The sequence below is a fragment of the Labeo rohita genome, chromosome 1 (genome assembly GCF_022985175.1).
Source record: "Labeo rohita strain BAU-BD-2019 chromosome 1, IGBB_LRoh.1.0, whole genome shotgun sequence".
Lineage (NCBI taxonomy): Eukaryota > Metazoa > Chordata > Actinopteri > Cypriniformes > Cyprinidae > Labeo > Labeo rohita.
Window position 1 is genome coordinate 47,078,938 of NC_066869.1, and position 25,164 is coordinate 47,104,101.

The 25,164-nt window shown below is 28.8% G+C and overlaps 1 protein-coding gene across 1 annotated transcript in view; it reads left to right on the top strand.

Moving 5' to 3' along the window:
- Positions 1-25,164, top strand: part of gpc5a (glypican 5a) — a 214,701-nt gene that overhangs the window by 39,494 nt on the left and 150,043 nt on the right. The gene's annotated exons all lie outside the window — the stretch shown is intronic.

Below are 25,164 nucleotides of genomic sequence, written 5' to 3' on the forward strand. Positions count from 1 at the left end.
AATAGCAATTGTTATAGTTAAATTTATTTTATTTTATAGAACACATTCACATTACCTAGCATAATATATTTTTATATATTTTTATTATTTTATATTACTTTATCTATTTATTTTGTTTATTTAGTTTATTTACTTAATTTCACTTTATTTTCTAAAATTTTATTTTATTTTTTATTTGAATATATTTTTTAATATTTTTTAATTTCTGTATAATAGCAATTGTTATAATTATAGGTAGTTTTAATTAAATAGCAATTGTCATAATTATAGTTAATTTTAATTAAATATTTTATTTTATAGAACACATTCACATTACAAGCATAATATCATTTTTATATATTTTTATTATTTTATATTACTTTATTTATTTTTATTTATTTAGATTTTTGTTTGTTGTTTAATTTGTTTTATTTAATTTTATTTTACTTAATTGTTTTATTTATTTTCTAGATTTTTATTTTATTTTTATTTTAATATTCATTTAAAAAAAATTCTGTAATAACAATTATTATTATAGTAATCATTATTAATTTAATATAATTTTATTTAATTATATTTTAATTACAAAACATTTACATATGCTATTTATAAACATTTGTGGCCAAAAAAAATATTGGAGGTCTTGCTAATATTGGAGTAGCTTTAATATTGTTTTATTTTGTAAGCATCACTGTTCAGCTTGTAATGCGTCTCGTACCGTTTGTACATTCGTGCAGTTTCCTGAGCAACTAAGATTTCTATGCTTGACAGGTGATAAAATGGGCCAGAACACCCTAAAAACCCACTCAGAGCTGCCAGGAACCATTACATTTATCAAATTTTTGGTCCTCTTTCGTTTCCTGTGTGTTTGGTCTGTTAGTTTGAATGCGTTTCAGTTGCAGGCTGGGTCAGTGCGGTCGCAGCTCCAGGTATGGCTGGTATTTGCGTTCGGTCATGTTCTGGCCAGCGCTGGCAGGACCACTGTGTTTTTTTTGGACGGCAGGAGCAGTTTCTCTCAAGCGGGTGATAATGGAGATGTTTGCTTAGGCTTCCCTTTTTCTACTAAGCTGTCTCCAAAACCAACATAACCCCAAAAAAATATACTAACCACTCACTAGCTGTGATACCACTCCCTTAAGAAGGAAATGGACGTTTGGTGAATGGTTTGGAAAGCTGCATTTGTAGCGGAGACCTTGAGTGGCGTGTCTTTGGCGAGAAGGGTCTTTATACATCCAGCCAGATCTGTCTTAAATTGACAGGGCCAAAGGAGGGTGAGGTAAAAGTGCGAAAAGTGTTTTAAAGTTAACGTGATGTTCACAAACAAAATTACATATTATGTTCATTTAGAAAAGGTTAAAAAAAAAAAAACAAACAAACAAACAAAAAAATTATGATTTGATATGACTTTGGACTTTGGATTCTTTAGATCAAGTTTACCTTGAGCTTTTCCATCTATTTCAGTAGTTATTTTATTTATTTTTATCATTTGTTGTTTACTTATATTTTACATTATTTTGATTTTTTTAATATTTTATTTTTTATTAGCTTTATTTATTTTTTTGTTATATTAGAGTTTTTTTGTGTTTTATTTAATTAATTGGTTTGATATTAATTTATTTTGCTTATTTACTTATTTTAACTTATTTGACTTTTTTAGTAATTTTATTTATATTTTTGTTTTATTTTATTATTTAGTCTTTAGTTTTATTTTATTTTAAATTTTTTTATTTTATTTGTATATTATTATGATTGACTTTATTTTAGATTATTTTATTTCTTATTAATTTAATTTAATTTTGTTTTGTTTTATTTTATTTGTTGTTTAATTATATTTTTTTCTATTTTTAAAATAACTTTATTTTGTTTTAATTTTTTATTTTGTTGTATTTGATTTCTTGTATTATTTAATTTAATTAATTTATTTTACTTCAACATTTTTTATTTTTTGTGTTGTTGTTTTGTTTTATTTTATTATTTAGTGTTATTGTATTTGTTTTTTATATTATTATTTTATTATTATTATATATTTATTTATTATTATTATTTATTAGTTTTTTTTGTATTATTTCATTTTAGATTATTTTATTTTTATTTGTTTAATTAGAATTTTTGTTTTACTTAATTTATTTGGTATTCATTTATTTTACTTCAATTTATTAGATTTTTTTGTTTAATTTGTATTCATTTTATTTATATTTAGTTTTATTTTATTTTATTATTTAGTTTTATTTATTTTTTATTTTTTATATTATTATGATTTATGTAATTTTATATTATTCTATTTTTTACGTACTTTATTTTGTTTTATTTAATTGTATTTAATATTTTGATATTTCATATTCTGATTTTAACTTAATTTTATTTAGAATTTATATAATTATGTAATTTATTTATAATATTATATTTAGTTTTGTTATATAATTTTATATATTTTATTATTTTATTTTACATTTAAATATTGTATTATATATTTTATTATATATTATACAATATATTTTTACTTTATTTGATTTTTTTTTTTTTTTTTTTTTTTTTTTTTAAGACATGTTCATTTTACTGTTCATATTCCAGTTTCCATGTCAGTGGGGTCCAGTGTTTAGACTTTAATGTTCTTCAAAATACATTGTTTTTGTATTTCACAGAAGAAAGAAATGGCAACAGGTTTTAAACAACATGAAAGTAGCAAAAATTGGATTAATTTGGATTTCATGTTGACTGTATTTGGAGAACCTTTTCAGTACTTTTTAAGTAGGTAGAAAATCATCTGCTATTACTTAAAAGAACTAAGGAGCGCTTGTTTTTTTCATAGTTAATGCCTTTAACCATCATAATGATCTGAAGAACTGATGATAGAATTGCTTTTAATCTGCAAAGAACCACATACAGACAAAACTGGTTCTTAATAAGCAGTGGCTTCTTTGCGTTGACCTTTATTTGTAACAGTGTAGGTTAATTCCCTCACTGTTAAAGATTCATATGCCGACCCCGGTGTCATTTAGCTGGAAAGAGACCCTCGCATTCAGGCCGGCTTCACTGTCTTTAAATAGTTTATCTCCCCTCGCCTGTTTCTCTTCTCGGCTTAAGTAGGTTAGGCTAATTTAATTCTACTTGACTACTGCTGTCAGATTGTTATACGTCCTTATTTTTTCCTTGTGAGCATTTGTACGCTATGTTTCGTCTCATGAGTAACACTGATGAATTGAGCTAATGTCTTACCTGAAAGATACCTGTAATCACATTTGTCTGGATTCTCTTTACAGCGGCTCATGAGTGTCTGGGCTCTTTTGTACGGATTTAAGAGCGTCTGCATTGCGTCATTAATCACATTTTCAAGTCATGCAAAAAATAGCTTATGGCTTTTATTAAACAGTGGACAAAGCAAAAGGATAGACACTAGTTTTTACATAAATTAATTTCTATAAACTTACTAGTTTCAACATTTTATAAAAATACATTTTATTTTCTGTAGAACTCATTCATGTTTGAAATTGGTTATATAATATTATATATAATATTGTTTTAAATATTTAGCCAAGTTTTTATTATTATTATCATTATTATTATTATTATTATTATTATTATATATAATTTTTATTATATAGCTCATCCAAAGAGTGTTCCGGGTTGGCTGCTGTTTGCCATGTGATAATAGTATTTTATTTTATTTTATTTTATTTTATTTTATTTTATTTTATTTTATTTTATTTTATTTTATTTTATTTTATTTTATTTTATTCACACTCTTAGCATATTTTTTATATTTAATGTTTCATTTTTTTAAAATTCTTTATGTTGTATGGAATGTGTTTACATTTACTAGGTTCAAAGTTTAATATTTTTAAAAACATATTAAAAATACAGTTTATTTTATATAGAACTCATTCACTTTTTAAATATAGTTATATTAAACCTGTGGCTGCTCTTTGGATATTATAATAGATTTATTTTATTTTATTTTATTTTATTTTATTTTATTTTATTTTATTTTATTTTATTTTATTTTATTTTATTTTATTTTATTTTATTTTATACACCTTCATATTACCAGCATATTTTTTTATTAATTTATTTTTTTTGTTTATATATATTTTTAGATTTTTTATTCTTTTTTACATTACTAGTTTCAACATTTTATATTTTTAAAAGCATATTAAAAATACATTTTATTTTATATAGAACACATTCATAGCCAAGTTTTTTACATTTATTATATTTTTTATATAAAACACATTAACATTGCTCACTTCAACAGCATTTTTATTTTAAAAGCTTAAATAAAATACATTTTATTTTTTTTCATATAGAACATTTACATTAGCGTTTTTTTATTTTTACAAGATTTTTTTTCTTTTTTATATAGAATGCATTCACATTTCTAGTTTCATATAAAAAAACGATATTTTAAAACATATTTAAAATATTTTATGCAGAATTTGTGTTTTATTTTATAAAGAATATTTAGATTCAAAATAAATGTTTATAAAATAAAAAAATAAAAATTATTATTTGTTCTTTTTTATATTTCATTTACATTTTTACATTTTACAATTTACATTTTTATTTCCAGCAGCATTTTAAAAACATATTTAAAATATTTTATGTAGAATTTTTGATTTTTTTTTAAAAAGAACATTTACGTTTAAAATAAATGTGCTCATAAAATTCTAAAATATAATTGTCATTATTTTTATTTCCTTCTTCTTTATTTCTCTCATTCTCTTTCTCTTTATATATTTATACACATCTGCATTTGTATACTTGCGTACAATATATTTTTTTCCTTACTGTGGTCTGAGTGTTTTAATACAGGTTGATCCCAGCTGCAGAGACGATCACTCACGTCTCCTCTGGGTCTCAACGGTATCTCATGTCACCGCTGGCTTTTCTTGTGGTCCGAGGCCATTCAGATAGTCTGAATCAGGCCAATAAGAGTCATCTTTATGTTCCTCAACATCGTAGATGGCCAGGTGGCACAAGAAGCGCTTTGAACTCTGTCTAAACGCAGTAACAATGAGGGGCCTCCCTCGGAGCTCGGACCCTTTCAGCGCAGATTAGGCCGTCCCGGGACGAGCGGCGAATCACACGACGATGTTAGAAATGGACGTGGAGATTGGCAAGAGCGAAGTGGCATTGTGACAGGCGGCATGTCTGCTCTCACGGTGAGCCGAAGAGAAAAGAAAGAGAATAGACACTATTGTCTCCTCGCTCTTCTGTTGCCTTTGTGGGCCGCTGTTTTGGGGAACGAAATGGAAAGGAGCTGGAGGCTTTGGGAAGGTGACACTAAAGCTGCAGCATGTCTGGGCACAGCGCTCTTTGTTTGCCTGTCTGCGTGAGTCAGAATTGTACCATATTTTTCTGTTTGTATCATATACTTGTGTACCACAACATTGTATATTGAAGCATGTGGTTTGTGTGAGTCACAAAGTGAGTCACGTCTTTGCTACTTTAATACTTGTAGACTTTCAGAGTCAAATGTCAAATTAACTCAAAGAAATCTTCTCAAAAATGGTTTACGCTCTAGTTTTGATACACTGATACACTTTTAAGTAATGCCGGTACACAGCGTGTTATTTATTTTTATGCACTGGCATTTTAACATGGAGCAATAATGACATCAGATGGTAATTCAGTGATATTTTTACAAAATACGTGAAAACGTGTTTTGGCATATGCCATACATACTGTATCATTATACTATACTGTGATTAAGCCATATATATTTTTAAACAGTGGTATTTATGCGGTACTGTACTAATTTGATCCAAATATTATAGTATTATTAATAATTATATTATTTTAATTATAGTATTTAAGTGATTATATAAGTTATAAAATAATTAATATGAACATATTTTTGGAGAATTTGGTTAATTAAATTCTTAAAAGAAATAATTATATTATGATATGATAAAAAAACAAAAAAAAAAAAAAAAAAACATGGTTATTTATATTGTACAATATGTAGGGGTCAGTAATTGATGTTATATTATATTATATTATATTATTTTTTAGCCTGACGTATGGAGGTGTAAAGTAGGGATTGGTTTTTGACTATATAAAATATATGACATTATATATTCTATTATTTGAATTATTATATTTAAAAAAATATATCTTAATTTAAATAATGTAATATATTTTTGTTGGTGAAATAGTTATTATATATAATAAGAAATATTTAAATTACTATATTATCATATTTCTTATTATATTACAATGTTTTTTGTAAAATTAATTTTGAATTTTTTGTTGCAGAAATATATACTTCATTTGGTGAATTAAATATTTAATAATTATAATATATATATATATATATATATATATATATTATATTTATACCATGAAATGTATATATTTTTATATTTTTTTTATATATTTGTACTGTACTTTGTAGTGTACATATTGTACAATTATATTATATTATATTATATTAAGTAGGGATGGGTTTTTGACAAAAAATCTATAAAAATATATTTCATTATACATTATATTATTTTCGCTAATTTTTTAAAGACTGTTTTAGATCTTTTTTAAAATAATTTTAATATATTTTTGTTGGTAAAATATTTATTATATATAATTATTAATACAAATATAATATTATTACATTATCATATTTTAAATATATTTTTTACAATATTAATTTCATATTTTTGTTGCAGAAATATATGCTTGTTGAATTAAATATTTAATGATTGTAATATATGTATGTATATATATATATATATATATATATATATATCACTGTATGTATATGGTAAGTAGTGGTGGGTCATATACATTGTATTATTTTACATATTATAATATTTTTTTCATTATATTACTGTATATTATAAAGGCGCTACGTCTTATTTGAAATTGATGGAAGTGAACCAAGTGATACGGTTGGACCGTCTACTGTTATACTTCTACCGCTGAGACCATGCCATGTAATGTCCAAAAATCATGGCACTTCCATGGTGCTGTAGTGATTTAATGTTCACACAATCTCACACACGTCCACACGAGGAGATTTATTGACCTGGCTGTGCTTTGATTAGTATGAGCAATGTGCTTCATGTGGGGGAGATTTTCAACGTCATTTTTCAAACATGTTTTGACAATACTTCCACAATACGGTTATTTTTTCTAGCAATCCCACCGTAAGCAGAAGTTGTCAGAAATTAAGCTGTCGCACGAGGCCCATCTCGCTTATCGAGTTTCACAGCAGCATCGCCGCACAATCACGCCATTGATAGCTGTGAATTCCCCTCCCATCAGATGTCAAACCAAACAAGTATGAGACTAATTCACTCATTTAACTCTTTTTCTCCCTTTATTCATCAAAACGTGTTCTGCTCGGTTTCTAAACAGAGCTTGAGATGTGAGATCTGTAGGAAAAGAGCATCGCAGACTGTCTTAGGAGGAAATTCAAGAGAAACATATTTGACAAAGTTGATATTTAAAGAGAAAGTTTAACCAAAAATGAAAACCTGCTGTTAATTTACTCACTCTCAGGGCATTCAAGATGACTTTTTTTCTTTAGTAGAACAGTAAAGGAGATTTTTAGCTGAAAGTGTGGTCTTTGGTGATTCATACAATGCAAGTCAATGGCTACCAGCACTTTGAAAGTCAAAAAAGCATATACAGGCAACACAAAATTAATATCTGTGGCTCCTGACGAATATATCAAGGTCTTATGAAGCCAAATGATCACTCTGTGCAAAAAACTAAACATTATTACATGTAATCCAGAGCCTGAAGTCTGATTCTTTTCCATGAACTGGTCCTTTCAGACAGTTTCAGTGAACTGATTCAGTTCACTAGTTTGTTTACGTAATCACGCAATGACGTAACATATAGCCAAATATATTATTAAAGCAACTTATAATGATATGAAACGTGGATGTTTCATGTCTAAAGCATATGAAATGAATAAGTTAGTCTTTATCAGCTCATGTTTTCCACATAAACAATTGGAAACCATAAAATGTTCAAGTGTTCGGTTCACGCATGCGCATATCAGCGGCTCTTTGGGCTTCAGTCCGAGTCGGAACTGATTCCTCAGTTGAGTGACGGTTGGAGGAACTGGAGCGCTGAATGATTCATTCATCACAGGATCAGATACGCAGGTATTTTGGCTCATTTTGAGTCGGAGTGACTGTCAGGCGTCTGAAAGTGAGTTTTGATTGAGTTTCAGACGATTGGAACTGAATCAACTACTCAAACGAACCGGTTCAAAGGAATGACTCGTTCGTGAACTGGACATCACTCCGGACCGTTTGCCTGAGGCTAGAGCTGGACAATTGATCGTTAAAAGATCGTAGTCTTGATTCAATAATCCTCATTGAATGTATATATATATTCACTTTTTTATAAGATATGTGAGGTGAAAATATTTACTTTAGAAATAAGTAATGATTTAAAATTTGCTTTATTTTGTAATATTGTATTTTATTTTTTATTTTATTAAATAATAATTAAGTTTTTGATTTAATTTTATTTAGAAATAATAACTAACTTTTTTTCTAATATATGCAAGGTAAAAAAATTCACTTCAGAAACAAAGATTTATTTTTATTTTTTAAAATATTTAATTTAATTTTATTTATTTTATTATATTTTTTAGATCAGAAATAATAATCACATCTTTTCTAAGATATGCAAGGTTAAATGTACTGATTTTCTGATTTACTTCAGAAATAATAATAATGGTTTTATTTTATTTTTTTAATGTTATATTATAATGTATTGTATTTCATGTTATTTTTTATATTAGAAATCTTATTTGTTTTTTTGTTCCTAAGATATGCAAGGTGAAAATATTTACTTCAGTAATAAGTAATCGTTTACTTTATTTTATTAGAAATTACAATTAACTTTTTTCTAAGATGTGTGAGGTGAAAATATTTACTTGAAGGGGTCATCGGATGCAAAGTTCACTTTTACATGTTGTTTGAACATTAATGTGTGTTGGCAGTGTATGTACACATCTACCCATGCAGTGGTTTTTAATTAATCTGTAAAAATAATATCCTCTTTTTCAAATTGAGCCGTTCTCAGATGCCTGTCGTTGTGGCGTCACACCAACAGAGGCCGCTTCCCTGATAGTTGATTGACATGAGCGTCTTACCTCAGATCAGCTGTAACAGTCCGACCTCCATTGTTTCAATGCCGGAGCAGGGATGAAAATTAGACAAGAATATCTGCGATTGAGTGATTGAGGTGTTGTGTTGCTGGATGTAATAATGAACATAGTGGTCGTCATTTACTCCCGACATCTGAGCCGCTGAAGATGCAGTGGATTACGTTTGTTTGTGAAGGAAATGTTCCTCCCGATCTACATAAATGCGTCTATGTTTGCACAAATCATTCGTGATCCAACTTCACTTACAGCAGAAGTGAGTATAAGGTTTTTATTAATACCTGCAATCACCTTTCCTAATAACGTGCTAGTTAGCAAGTTTAGCGGCTGACGTAAACAATCTCTCAGAGCACAGCTCGTCACTATACAGAGAGAAGAGAGGGGCGGTGTGAGCAGAATTGTTTCCAGAATTGTTTCCAGAATTGTGCAGCTCTAGCTGAGGCTCTACATGTAATAATGTTGTAAATAATGTTCAGTTTCTTGCACAAACCAGTCGTTTTGTTTCATAGCACCTCAATATATTGTCAAGAGCTACGAGGTATTAATGTAGTGTTGCCTGTTAATGCTTTTTTGACTCTCAAAGTGCCAGCAGCCATTGACTATAGTATGAATCAACAAGGACCACGGTTTCAGCTAAAAATCTTCTTTATTGTTCTACTGAAAAAAAAAAGAAAAGTCACCCACATCTCAGATGGCCTGAGGGTAATTGCATTTTAGGTGAACTATCCCTTTAAATGAAACACACTGTAAATGGAAACACTTTCACGTCTCCTCAACACAGAAAGAGCAACCTCTGAGCGATCAGATGCTGGTTAGGTGTGTGTGGGTGCGTTGTTGATGGCTCAGTGCCCAGTTTCGCTGGTGGGCGAGAGCAGCACTGAGTTGTGACCTCATAACACGGCACTCACTGGCCGCTAATTGGTGCCACACCGCTGATCTGTTATGATGGGAGAAAATCAATACCGACAATGATTTGAAGCGTCGGCGTGTGGGCAGACGTGACTTAGAGGAGCTTCTTTCTCACTCGGAATGGCTTTTTAGTGGCTGTGACAAATCTTAGAGACCCTGTTTGGATTCTGCCTTTGGTGGAAAAAAGCATTTCACCCAAAAAATGAAAGCTGTCTGCATTTACTTCATCTCATGTCATTCAAAACCCTTATGAAACGTCTTGTGCGCTTTATTCCAAGTGTTTGTGCTAGAAAATCAGCTTTCAGGAGAGTAAATGATGACAGAATTTTATATTTTTGGTGCAGTTATTCTTTTCAGTGCTGTTGTGTTTGTGTTTTAGAGCCTTTATGACATTCTGTCTTGAAATGCTGGCCTTTTTAACTACAAAGGGTCAAAGAGTCATGTAGACAAAATATTTAATAATTCTTGTAAACATGGTTGGAACAAAACCCACTTGAAAGCTTTTGTTTGTAAATATTGTGTGTGACATTACTCCTCATATATAAATAAGCGCGTTAGGCAAATATAAATACAATTAAAAATTGAGGGTGAAAATGGTGCATCTGATGAGTAAAGTAACTATTTGAGAAATCTTTCATGTCTGTAGTATGAAGTTATGAGTTATTCACTACATATTAGAGGTTTGCACAGATGTTTGCCTGAGAAAACACAACTAAACATCAATATTCATTAGATATGCAAGCACATGGAACTCCCCCTGGTGGACAAATGTTTAGTTCTAATATTTTAATATTTGAAAATATAGATTTAAATAAAATATGTAGTCAAATAATAAAAAAAAATGGTTTTAAAAAAGTCCTGAATTATTTATTCTAATAGCATCTATGCTTATTTACTTATTTACTTCAGAAATAAGGAATGATTTTATTTTATTTTGTAATATTAAAAAATGTATATATTTTATTTATTTTTAGATTAGAAATAATAATTCATTTTTTCTAAGACATGCAAGGTGAAAATGTTTATTTCAGAAATAAGTAATGATTTTATTTTATTTTGTAATATTTGATTTTATTTTGTTTATTTAATTTTTTTAGATCAGAAATAATAATTCACTTTTTCTAAGATATGTAAGGTGAAAATATTTACTTAAGAAATAAATAGTACTGTTATTTTATTTTTTATTTACTTATTTTTAGATCAGAAATAATAATTCACTTTTTTTATCAGATAAGTGAGGTGAAAATATTTACCTAAGAAATAAGTAATACTTTTATTTTATTTTATTTTATTTTGTAATGTTTTTTTAAACATTTTATTTTATTCATTTTTAGATCAGAAATAATAAATAATTCACATTATTCTAAGATATGCAAAGTGAAAATATTTACTTCAGAAATAAGTAATTATTTTATTTTATTTATTTTATTAGATCAGAAATAATAATTCACTTTTTTTCTAAGATATGGAAGTGAAAATATTTTTTTCAGAATTTTTTTTTAATATATTTTATTTATTTTATTCTGTTATAGAAATAATTCACTTTTTCCTAAATATTTACTTCAGAAATAATTCATGATTTTACTTTATTTTATTATACGTTTTATTTATTTTATTTTTTCAGATCAGAAATAATCGTTCGCTTTTTTCTAAGATATGCAATGTGACACTTTTTTATTATTAATAATTTAATTTAATTTAATTTAATTTAATTTAATTTAATTTAATTTAATTTATTTTTTAGTTGATTAGCTTAGTTTATTTTATTTTAGTTTAGTTTTTAGGTTTCATTCAGGGTCAGTATTTGTGAATTTTAGTTTAATTCAAAAAATTTTATTTCTTTCCATTATGCTTTGCTTAATCCTATTTAATATTTAATAATGTATATTTAAAATATATTTAAGTATTTCAAATTATAAATTATTTTTTAATTCTACTAACATATTTTTTTCTATTTTGCTGTTTTTTCTATTTTAATTATTTTTGTATTTTTCAGTGTTTCATACTGACCCGTTTTGGTGACTTGAACTCTTTAACACTGACATGTGATCCTACTAGAGCTTGAATTATTTGCTTTGCCCACAGCTTCACTTATTGCAATTCATGCTTCATATAAATCAGACACTGATGTAACACAGCTTATGAAAGCGCCTGTCCCAGACGTAACCCTGGCCCCTATAAAACCGCCAACATGTGCCTCATCCGCTGCACTTAATAAGGGTGAAAGGTACCAGCATTTCATCATCAGACGTATGTAAGTTTTTCACTGCGGCCCAAATAAAACCCATGCCACCTTTCTGTTATCCCGTTCTTTTTTGCACTTCAGTTAGGATGGCGTATTCGCAGCCGTGTTTGCAGAGGTTGTGAAGGAAACTCTTTGCCAAAAGCTTCTCCTCTGCAGTCGAACCCTTGTGAGAGAAGCAAACAGAAACGCTGCCAGTGAACAAGTGTTGGTCCAACTCAAACAAACATAGCAGGCAAGACGTACAAAGCTGCTTCTTTCTTCACACAAGAGGTCTGGTTTCAGGGCGGGCGATTACAGAAGCACCTTTAGTGACGCCTCGTTAATCAGAGCGTCGTCAGGCTGACTCGCGTTTGCCATATAAGCTTGGCTCTGCCAGAACGATGTGACGAGGACCGTGATTTCATATAAGCACAATTAGAACTTCTGTAGCTGTAAAGGATTAGTTCCATTTAACTCTATGAAATTAAGGTTAATCGAAAGTCCAAGTCTATTTAGGTTTTTCTACAAATACGTTATTTACAAATATTTAATAACGTATATTTATATTAAAATACTTTAAACTATAAAATATTTTAATATTTAACTTTTTTTTTAGTTTTTTAGTTTAGTTTTTTTTTTTATTTACTTTTATTTTTATGACAATTTTTTTTTTTAATTTAGATTTATTTTTGTTTTTTTTATTACAAAGTTTATTACAAAAATGTATAATGTATAAAAATGTATATATAAAAAAACTTTTACAATTAAATTATGTACTAAATATTATTTGTTGAAAATTGTAAACATCTGCACAAAGCAACAGCTTTACATTTATTATTATTATTATTATTTTATATGTAATTTATTAGGGAAATATATTTATATATATATATATATATATATATATATGTGTGTGTGTGTGTGTGTGTGTGTATGTGTGTGTGTGTGTGTGTTAAAATAACTTAAATTATTTGAAATATATTTAAAATAGATGTATTTTTTTAAATAAAAGTTTATTAAATTATTTATTCTAATATCTGTGCTTTGTCTTTTTCTCTTTATATAAAATATCATAAATATATTAAACTTTTAATATTTAAATAAGTATTTTTTTCTTTTTCAGTTTTAAAATATATATATTTGTTTTAATTAACTTTAATTACAAATTTCATTGCAAAAATGTATATTAAAAAAAACTAAATATTTTTTGTAAAGAATTGTAGCCATTTGCACAAAGCAAAAGCTTTACAATTATATATATATATTTATATAATTATTATTATATCAAAAAGTAAAAATATTTACATTAGAAAGATTCTTTTTTTTTTTTTTTTTGAGTTTTTTTATCCCAACCGGGTAGTATTTGTTAATTTTAATTTAATTCACAAACTTTTTAATTCCATTTATGCTTTACTTAATGAATACATTAAATATGAATAAATAAATAAATCAGAATATTTATTTATTTATCTTAGCAATTCTGAACTATAGCATGTACATAAGCATAGCTATTTCATATTACAGCGTCATTTCCCACCAGCAGAACTGGAGACCACCGCAGAAACTTACTAGTCCTGCGAGCCGTGCCATGCTTCATAGCTGAATTAAATAATATGCTGTCATGGCTAAGTGGATTACTTAGCATTATTGAAAATGAGTAATGCTGCAATTATGGGTGGAGGGATGAGAATGGGGCCTGGGAGAGCCTTTTAGCAGCCGAGCAGATTCATACAGGAGGGAGGAGCCGCACCAAATAGGATGAAATGCATTCCTGATTGTGGCACGATGGACAAAGATGTCAGGCGAAACAGCTGCGAGAACAATGCGTCTCGGATGGGCCGTACGTCACTACAGCTAATTGAATGTTGTAGGACGTGGACGCGTATGTGAAAGCGGTTGAGTTATCTAGATTAAGACTTGTAAAACATGTTGTCGTTAAAAGAAGAGCCGCAACAAGGCCCGCCTGTCTGTAATGTTTACTTATTTTGACATTAAAGTCAACAAATCAGAATTAACCTTCTATACTTTCTTAATGCACACACTTTGTCTTGTTGTGAACAATTTGTAGTGCACATTAGTAAAGAAAAAAAGCTGTTTTTATTTTATATTTTTACTTTTAAACTTTTTTATTTTTAAAATAATAATAACAGTAATAAATACACTTTTACAAAATGTATTATAATTGTAATATTTATTTACTTAGTATTTTAAACTTTTTTTTATTAAAAAAAACTTTTTATTTTGTTTTTTAAATCTGAATAATTAATAATAATAATAATAATAATAATAATAATAAACAATAGTAATGTTATTTGTATAGCACATTTCAAACAAGAAATAAAGTTCAAAATAATTTAAAATAAAAGCATTACATTAAACACCAAGTTCTTCATATAAAAACAAGTAAAAATACCATGATATATGTGATTAAATATAAAACCCAGTTTATAATAAAAGTAAGATAAAAATTAGTATACATAAAGTGCGTGCTTTTTAACTTTTTCTATTTCTAAATAATAATAATAATAATAATATAGCAATAATAAAAACTAAATAAGTTATTTAATAACTTTAATAATTTCATTATTATAATTATACTGTGTGTTTAAAATGTACCTCTTTTTATTTTTTTTTTGTTTGGATTATTATTTTATTTACTTAGCTTTTAGTTTTTTTTAATGCAAAAAAGTTTTTTGTTACTTGTTTTTTAAACCTTAATAATAATAGTAATAAAAATAATAATAATAATAATAGTACATGTTTTTAAAATAAAAAGCATTGCATTAGGCGCCAAGTTATTCATATTAAAACAAGTAAACATTCCACAATATGCAATTAAATATAAAACCCAGCTTATAATAAAAATAAGATAAAAATTAGTATGCATAAAATGCATGCTTTTAAATTTATTTATTTTTAATAATAATAACAATAATTATAATAGTCATAATAAACTTAATAATTTCATAATTATAATTATTAAATTAAAATTATTGTAATTACACTATTTGTTTAAAATGTACCTATTTTAATTGTTTTATTTAGAATTTACTTAGCTAATTTTTTTAATACAAAAAGTTTTTTGTTACCTGTTTTTCAAATAATAATAATAATAGTAATAATAATAATAATACGTGTTGTTTTTAAAATAAAAAGCATTGCATTAAGCGCCAAGTTATTCATATTAAAACAAGTAAAAATACCATAATATGCAATTAAATATAAAAATAAGATCAAATTAATAGACATAAAATGCGAAGCTTTAGGATCCAATCCTAAAGCATAAAATTAAGTCTCCTATATCTCCTCCTATCTTTTTCACGTGTAAATGCAATAAAATAAGTTGTGAATGGTGCTTTATTGACATAAATGTTGTAAAACAAGTTGTCGAACAAAGAGAAACCAGTAACCTTGCTTGTCTCGCTTGTAACGTTTATTTCCTTTGACATTAAACCACAGGCCTGATCTTAAATAGGCCTACTTACATGTTGTTTGCAAAAAGAAATCAAGTTTCCACCTGGTTTTGCGGTGTTTAGAAATGTCTTTATGTCCTTTGAAGGTCCCCATCATAGTCGCATTACCCTACCCGGTAGCGAGGCCTTACACACATCACGTCAGCTGTCTGTACGAGAGCGCGGAGTAAAGATGTTTGGTGTCTTTGCTGTGGTTGTGCCCTTTATCTGATGAACAATGCATTAGGGCAGCTCATGCAGTATTCATGCGCCAGTCTGAGCATTGATGCATTGTTCTTCTACTAAAGGCCACCTGTAAAGATCAGTCCCGTTTGGGACGTGTACTCTGCATTAGAAGATCAAAAAAAGCACTTGACAAAATGTATCGCTAGCATTAAGAGGCAGAACTACAAGAAGCCAAACAGTTTAATGATGAGCAGATGACTAATTCGGAACAATAGTACAACATGTGCTTTATGCAAGCAATGCAAATTGGTAAAATGTAACATTACATCACTTGCTCATTAATAGATCCTCAGTGCAGTGAATGGGTGCCGTCAGAATGAGAGCCCAAAACAGCTAATAAAAACATCACAATAATGAACAAGTAGTCCACACCACTCCGGTCCATCAGTTAACATCTTGAGAAGCCAAAAGCTGTTTGTTTGTAAGAAAGTAATCCATCATTAAGATGTTTTAACTTGAGATGATTGCTTCCGGCTAAATTATGAGTCCATAATCTCAGCTTTTTACTACTTAAGACATTAATTGATGGAATGGAGTGGTGTGGATTGCATGTGGATTATTGTGATGTTTTTATCAGCTGTTTGGACTCTCATTCTGACGGCACCCATTCACTGCAGAGGATCCGTTGGTGAGCAACTGATGCAGTGCTACATTTCTCTAAATCTGATGAAGAAACAAACTCATGTGCATCTTGGATGACCTGAGAGTGAGTACATTTTCAGGATTTTTTTTTTAGTAAATGAATGTTTCCCAGCTCAAGACACACATATTATATCCTCTTCCCTTTCAGCAAAGGCACAAAACATAGTGAGGTTAAAATCACACACAGTCGTGGTGTTCTTCTCGATCTCGCCCCCATTTGTGGTTTGAAATATGTATAACTGCGGATGCCTGTCAGAAAACATCAAGGGTTTTTTAATGACCTTTGAAACCTCAGTGAAGTGAGTGTGTCGTAAAAAGCCTCTCTGATGTTTGTTAGAGCTTGAACTGTATGAATCATATAATACTGTCATGAGAGCCTGAAAAACTGGGATGATTGAAGTTCTAATAAAAAATTATTGTTGCTGAGTAACATTCTGTTTGGAATAATATAATATAACATTATATTATAAGCTATAATATAATACTATATTATATATTATATATTAATAATAAAATAACAATATAATATTAAATAAGCTTACTTTATATAATACATATATAAATATTCAATATATAAATTCATGTAAATACATGTATATAAATTCAAGTAAATAAATTAATGTACCTCAAAAATAGTAAATACGATAATTTATTTTATGTTTATTATAACACAGTATAATACATTTTAAATATGTAAGCTCAAAGTTTTTGTCAACTTTTTTACTTAATTTTGTTCCATACTTATGGAGGTTTTTTTTTTTTTTTTTTAAGACAATAAAATGAAATAAAACTGTAATTATATACACTACCAGTCAAACGTTTTTGAACATTAAGATTTTTAATGTTTTTTAAGGAATTATCTTCTGCTCACCAAGCCTGCATTTATTTGATCCAAAATACAGCAAAACAGTAATATTGTGAAATGTTTTTACAATTTAAATATATTTTAAATTTAATTTATTCCTGTGATTAAAGCTACATTATCAGCATCATTACTCCAGTCTTCAGTGTCACATGATCCTTCAGAAATCAATATAATATGGTGATTTGATGTTCTAGAAACATTTAATTTTATAATTATCAATATATCAAAATAGAAAGATCGAAAGATCAGCATTTAACTGAAATAAAAAGCTTTTGTAACATTATAAACTATATTCACCTTTTTTTTGGAAAATAAATTACAGAAAAGAATACTTTTATTTAGGAAGGATGCTTTAAATGGATCTAAAGTAATGATAAAGACATTTATAATGTTACAAAAGATTTCTATTTAAAATAAATGCTGTTTTTCTGAACTTTCTGTTCATCAGAGAAACCTGAAAAAAATCTACTTAGCTGTTTTCAACAACAACAATACTAATAATAATAATAAATGATTTTTAAGCAGTAAATCAGAATATTAGAATGATTTCTGAAGGATCATGTGACTGGAGTAATGAAATTCAGCTTTGAAATCACAGGAATAAATTAAATTTTCGAATATATTCAAATAGAAAGCAGTTATTTTACATAGTAAAAATGTTTAAAAATTGGTTTTACTGTACTTTGGATCAAATAAATGCACGCTTGGTGAGCAGAAAAGACTATACATAATTTACATATATATATATATATATATATATATATATATTTTTTAAGTAATTCTATATGAACTGTGCCCATGCCTGTATGTCAGCACATAAATGCTCTTGGAGCTAGAATATATGGATTTAATGTTATAAAACTTTAATTTTTATTTCATTGGGTCTTTAAAATAAATCCCCAGATTCTTATTTAACAGCTAAAAGTTGGCAAACTTTAATTTCACAGTTGGGATCATCAGTGATGCCAGCTCTTAATTTGGCCCTGGATTTATATCGAACCGCGCGGAAAGAATAAGAATGCTGTTTAGTAAATAGTTGTGGCGTTTTCTGTGGCTCCCAGCGGACGGCTAATGAAAAATAGCCCTGTGATATTCACGCTTGAGATGCTTCCTGCTGAAGTTGCTGAAACTCACAGCTCATAGCGTAGTCGTCCTTGAGTCTTTCTCGCGGGCTTTTCTTGTTTAGCGTCCCGCTATGAAGCACTCATATGGTTCCAATCTGAGGTGACACCAATCTCCTCTCCCTCCTGCCTTTCCTGTCCTCCTCTTGCTCCGAATGAAGGAAATGCCAGGGTTTTACCCGTCACGAATCGCAGGTGTGCTCGCCACGCTCTCTTCGTCTCGATTCTGATGAGTTAGCACTTTTGTCAGGATTTGGTTTGATCTATGCCGTAACTCTTCGGGGGTTTCCCTGAGGCGTCCCCTCGTGAAGACATCAGCAGAAAATGTTGGAGCCATCGGCCAGGCTTCAGGGCAAATGTTCAAGGTCTCTCAGTTTCGGTTATCCTGCTGTCATGCTAATAGTTTGCCTCGGGAAAGCGAACGTATAAGATGAAGGCAAAGGAACGGATGGAGTCATTGGTGTTCATTAAGAATATATTCCGTGTTATGTTGATCATGTTGATTTTTTTTTTTGACATGCACCATGTTACAGGGTTACATGGTAATAGAAAACCTAAAGAAAGAAGTAGATTTTTTTCTAGTTGTGCTCAGGCTTTTTTTTTGGTTTCAAGCAGTTGGAGTTCTGAAGTTGTGCTTTTTCAATTATTGAAATATTCTATAATTTCTATAATGAACTGTGTGATTTTTTTTTGTGCTCAGTTCCCAAATATTTACTCAGCTAGAAATGACTTGTAACTGTATTATCTATAAATGATTTTTATAAACCTATAACTCTAACCTGAAATTGTTAAACAAACTTCAGACCTGGACATTAAATATTTATAAATGTCAACAATTAGTATTCCTTAAATAAGTAGTACTCTTATTATGGATCTTATTAAATATATAGATATTATTTATCTATTAGATCTGTTTTTTATTATATATAAAATAATTTGTAAAAACCTGTAAATCTAACCTGAAATTGTTAAAAATATTTTATTTTATTTTATTTTATTTTATAAAGTCTTACTTTAGTAAGTTGTACTTCAATTATAGGTCTTATGAAAATATTTAAATATAGATCAAATGTTTTATGTATAAAATAATAATAAAAATAAGTATATTTTCAGGCCTGGAAATGTACGTATGCATGTAATATATAAATATAGATCATTTTAATACATAAAATAATAATAAAAAAGTATATAATTTGTAAAAACCTCTAAACAACATGAAATAGTTACAATTTATTTTATTTTATTTTATTTTATTTTATTTATTTTTATTTTTTATTTATTTTTTTATTTTTTTAAACAGTAAGTCTTTCTTTAGTAAGTTGTACTCCAGTTATAGATCTTTAAAATATTTAAAATATTTAAATATAGATCAGATTTCTTATATATAAAATAATAATAAAAAAAGTTTATTTTTAGGCCTGGAAATATGTATGTATATTTATTTTATTTATGCATATTTATTTTATCTTGATTTTTTATTTTTATTTATTTATTTATTTTTTACTTATGAACAAATCTTTTATTTTTCTTCTTTCTTTCTTTCTTTATTAAAAAGATTACATTTCTACAAGAAAGAAAAAGTTAAAAACCTGTACATGAAAAATTAACCTGGAATTGATTTTTATCCAACCATCCATTAATTTATTTACTCATGAATGAATGAATCAATTAATAAATGAACAAACAAATGAATAAATGTCTACAGTAAGGGGACCTACATGTGACTGGAAATGTCGTAAATGACCCGAAAACGCTCAGAAAGTCATTGGCCAAAGAGTGTGGGAAACCATGTTACCTTTTTAAGGGTGGTCGCATGAGGTTTTGACTCTGGATTAACCACGAGTGCAATGAATTTCTTGGAAATAGCCACTCGGCGTGTCCTGCGAGTTTGGTTCTCCTTGACTACAGCGCGTAACGAGCCACTAAATGAGGCAAATATCCACGGAGCACATAATGGCTTCTCCTCTAGTCACCTCCTGACAGCGAACTCACTAATCTTCTCGTTTAGCTCCTAAAGACGTCAATCTTTATACACACACATGCTCAGACATACTGTCTTTCTGCGGTCTAGTAAGGAGGATTCATTAACGCTCGGTGGTAAACAATCTTCGGTGACCTCCCTCAGCCAGCCAGCTCTTAATCAGCTGTGTCTAATCCCTGTGAACCCTCAGTAGTCGGCCAAGACCAAACGTATCGAATGCGTCTAATCCTCTCACACAAATCACTGCCCGACACCCACAGATTTGTGCTCTTTTTGTCTTTGCCACCACGAGGGATACTAGTTCAGAGTAGTACATGCTTAAAATAAAGGTTATTTACTGGCATCAATGGTTCCATGAAGAACCTTTAATATCCACACTTAAAAAAAAATAAAGGTTCCCAAAACGCTTTTTTTTCAGTGATGCTGAAGAAGAGCCATGTTTGGTTTCCAGACTGCTTTTTTTTCTTAGTGTGAGGAGCATTTTATTATTCTAAACTAAATTCTCTCACTATGAAGAACCTTTAGTGTAATGGAAAGATTGACTCAAAATAAAAGTTATTTGTTGGCATTGATGGTTCTGTTAGATTAAAGCAAAACCATTTTATGAGACCTTTATTTTGAAGTGTCCTATGGATGTCAAATGCTCTTAATGGAACCACTGATGCCATTAAAAAGCTTTTATTTTTGAGTTTGGAGCCTTTCCATATCACAATAGTTTCTAATAGTGGGGAAAAAAAACATTTTTCACACACACAAAAAGGTTTTTAATCAAGTCTTTAATCAAAATTAATTTATTTTACCTACATAGTTGCTCACAAACTATATTTTAAAAAAAGCTTTTTTTATTTTTTATTTTTATTGATATTGCTAATTTCATACATAACCTTATAATCTTTAGAAAAAAAAGTGAATTATTATTTCTGATCTAAAAAAATAAAAATAAAATGAAACAATTACAAAATAAAATAAGCTAAAATAAAATAAATCATTACTTATTTCATTTCTTGATAATTTCATACATAACCTATATACTATATGCATATATGCCATACTTACCCAGGTCAAAAATGAACTGAAAAAAAAAAAGTTAAATAAATAAATAAAATAAAATAAAATAAAATAAAATAAAATAAAATAAAAAATAAATAAAATTGCTTATTTCTGAAGTAAAATACATTAATTTTGAGAGTCATTTTTAATTAGGAGTAATAGTTATGTTGGTTTGAATAGCTATGTTGGTTCTGATCTGGCAAAATAAATTCAATAATAAAATGATAAGATAAAATACAATAAAACATTACTTATTTCTGAAGTAAACTTTTTCACCTTGCACATTTTTAAAAAAAGTGTATTATTTCTGAACAAAAAAAAAATAGAATAAAATAAAATATTAAAAATAAAATAAATTAATTTCATACATAACCTTAGAGTCTTAGAAATTATAATTATTATTTCTGATCTAATAAAATAAAATAATAATTTAAAAAATCAGAATAAAATAAAATCCAATAAAAATGCAATAAAATATTTCTTTATTTTATTTTAATTATTTTTAAAGAAATTATTAAGTATCTCTTTCAGGTCAAATTAAAAACTAAAAGTGTTCCATGGATTATTTTAAACTATGGATGCCATTAAAGAACTTTTATTTTTTTAAGAATGTGGAATTACACTTAATAGTGGAAAAAGGTTCTTGCGATTATTAGTGTTGACACAGTAAGAAAAAAAAAAAGATTATTTTAACTGATCACAGAAATGTTAAAAACCTATATATGGAACTTACATAAAGAAGCTTTATTTTCGAAGAGTGGTGTTGAGAATGTCTCATGATGGAGCCAGTAATTCAGTCACCGGTCGAGGGGATTGAGTGGCTCTCTAGCGCTGAAGTGTACTTATGGATTATTGTCAGGGAAGATAAAATAACACCAAGGTCTTGGTTCGTACTGGATGTTTCAAGGGATGGAGATGCATTGGTTTTATTTATTTTTAAAAAATAGTTCTTTAAAGGACAAAAAAACACCCTCCTTTACCCTCTCTGATCTCTCTTTCTCTGCCCTGGTACTCGTCTCGCCCTCATCACACACTTACACCACAACCCATGATAGGCACATGATGTGCTCGGCTCTCAGACTGACATATTTCTCTGTACGGCGGTTTTAGGGCAACCTCTCGCCCTTCCGCTCAATACTTCCCCAGTTGCCCTCACACGTCTTACCCTGACAGATCTCTATAGCAAATCCAAAACTGTAGTCAGACACAGTTAAAGGGAATCACGCCACGGATAACATGGCAACAATGTAATGAGTGCAAAACTACAATCAGGGTCCAACATTTACACTTCTCAAGTGCCAAAGAGAAAAGTTGGATTTGTTGAGTTGATGGAAGGGATATAGAGTACGAATGAGGGTCTGACCATCAGCCTATTTATGTAATTTCTTTTTTAATTATCAAAATGTTATTTATTATCATTATCATTTATTAATGATATTAATAAATGATAATGAAATGATATTTATCGACCAATATCGGAAATAGCATGAAAAGGGTCGATACTGATGGTTTATTAATTAACTGCATGGAGACAATGAGTTGCATGTCTGTTGCATAATCTAATGTTTTTCTCTGGGCAAAATACTGGCCAAAACTAAATAAAATCTGTACAATATATAGTTGTTTTTTTTAATCTATGCTACAAACATTTTTAAATATCTTGAAAAAAAGCATTGACAGTTTTTACTTTTGTTTAATACAGTTGGTCAAAATCTAGAAAAGATAATGCTGTATTTGCTATGACTAAGGCTACCAGATTGAGACCCTCTTGGTGTTTCTTTTTTTTTTTTTTTTCTTTTTGAGTAATAATAATAATAATAAAAATAATAATAATAATAATGTTGGTAACTGGTGTTTCTTCTACTCAAACCTGTTTTGGAACAGTAATAATAATTTTTTTTTTTTTACAGACCAATATCGGTACCGGAATCGGCCAGTAGTTGTTTGTTAAAATCGGTATCGGTAAAAAAAATCAGTGCATCCCTAAATCAAACATTACATTAAATATTATTCTATATACTTTTTTGTTGCATAATATTGTAAATCCTAGCATAAATATTTTTAAGCAAGCTATATTTAATTTGTCTAAAACTGTTTTTTTTTTAATTAATTAAAATACAAATATGCATTTTTTTAAATTTGTAATAAATAAATTAATAAATAAAATATACTTAAAACATTTTTTTTCAGCATTTTGTGTGATACAGTTTGCCTGTTGTGATTTTATGTTTATAAGTGATTTTATGTGCTCTTTATTTGTTTAGCTCTTTAAAGAATACACTTTGTTCCATAGTAGCCTTATATAGGGGGGAAAAAAATGACAAAGAGGTTTTGGTATAATGAGGGGGAAACCTTGGGAGAAACTGAGACTCGTTTTACAGTATTCCCACTTAGAAGAATTGTTCAGGCATTAATGAGGACACACAGGAGGTCGTGCTGTGCCGACTGAGGTTCTGTTGTCCTTCAGGTAGTTTTCAGGGCTCGTAAAAAACACTGTGAGGATATTGCTAACTCTGCAAGTCGCGCGTCATTCACAGGGAAAAAGACTTCAGCAGGAAATTGGACGTCCTGCCGCGCTGATCCTGTAACCTGCATCAGGTTATTTCTGCTTATCTGGCCCTGCTTTAGTCTTACTCTCAGTCTTCCTCGTGGTCCTTCACGTTGAAGGCTTGTGTTTGCACTCTTTATGTTGAAATATCCTCCCAGGGGTCCTCAGATTGTAAAATGTCTTTATTATACTTCATTGGCTGGCATCAAAACCGAAAGATTTAATTCAGAAATATTGTTGGCCTCAAGTGTACAAGTCTGAAATCTTTTTTGGCAATATCTTTTGGTCTCTTCTGCTCACCAAGGCTGCATTTATATGATTAAAAATACAGTAAAAACTGTAAAAATGTGAAATATTATTCTAATTTGAAAAACTTGTTAAAAAGCTGAATTTTCAGCATCATTACTCCAGTCTTTAGTGTCATTCTGATTTGCTGTTCAAGAAACATTTCTAATTATTATCGATGTTGAGAACAGTTGTGCTGCTTCATATATGATACATTTTGCTTCAACGTTCTTTGATGAATAGAATATTCAAAACAACAAGAAACCATAAACAATTAAAACCGGAGGAATGAAGTCCATTAAAACTACAATAGCTATGAGTCATTCCCAACATAATGTTCTCTGAGTTATTGTTTAAGCATCAGATATGAATTAGCGCTGAGTGTTGGGAGAATGTGCACAAAGATGTTTTTGGGCATCATCAACACAGATAATAGGGAATAATAAAATAGACAGATGATCTTTCAATGCGCTCTTTAAATGCAGAGATATGGAGAGCGCTTCAAGGCATCATTGCACCCTTGTATCTTCAAGCTCTGTGCGTCTTGTTATCCACTTTTTTTATTTCTCTCTCTCTGGACTGAGGAAGCGCTTTAGATCTCGTTGCACACAGATAAAAAAGCATTTCATATTGGGTTCGCCTGCAGGAAAAGGCATTCTCTGCTCTGCTGCTTTCAAACGAGGGACTCGTTTCTGTGGTGTGGGCTTTTACACGCTCAAAGCACTAACCAGAGAGAAC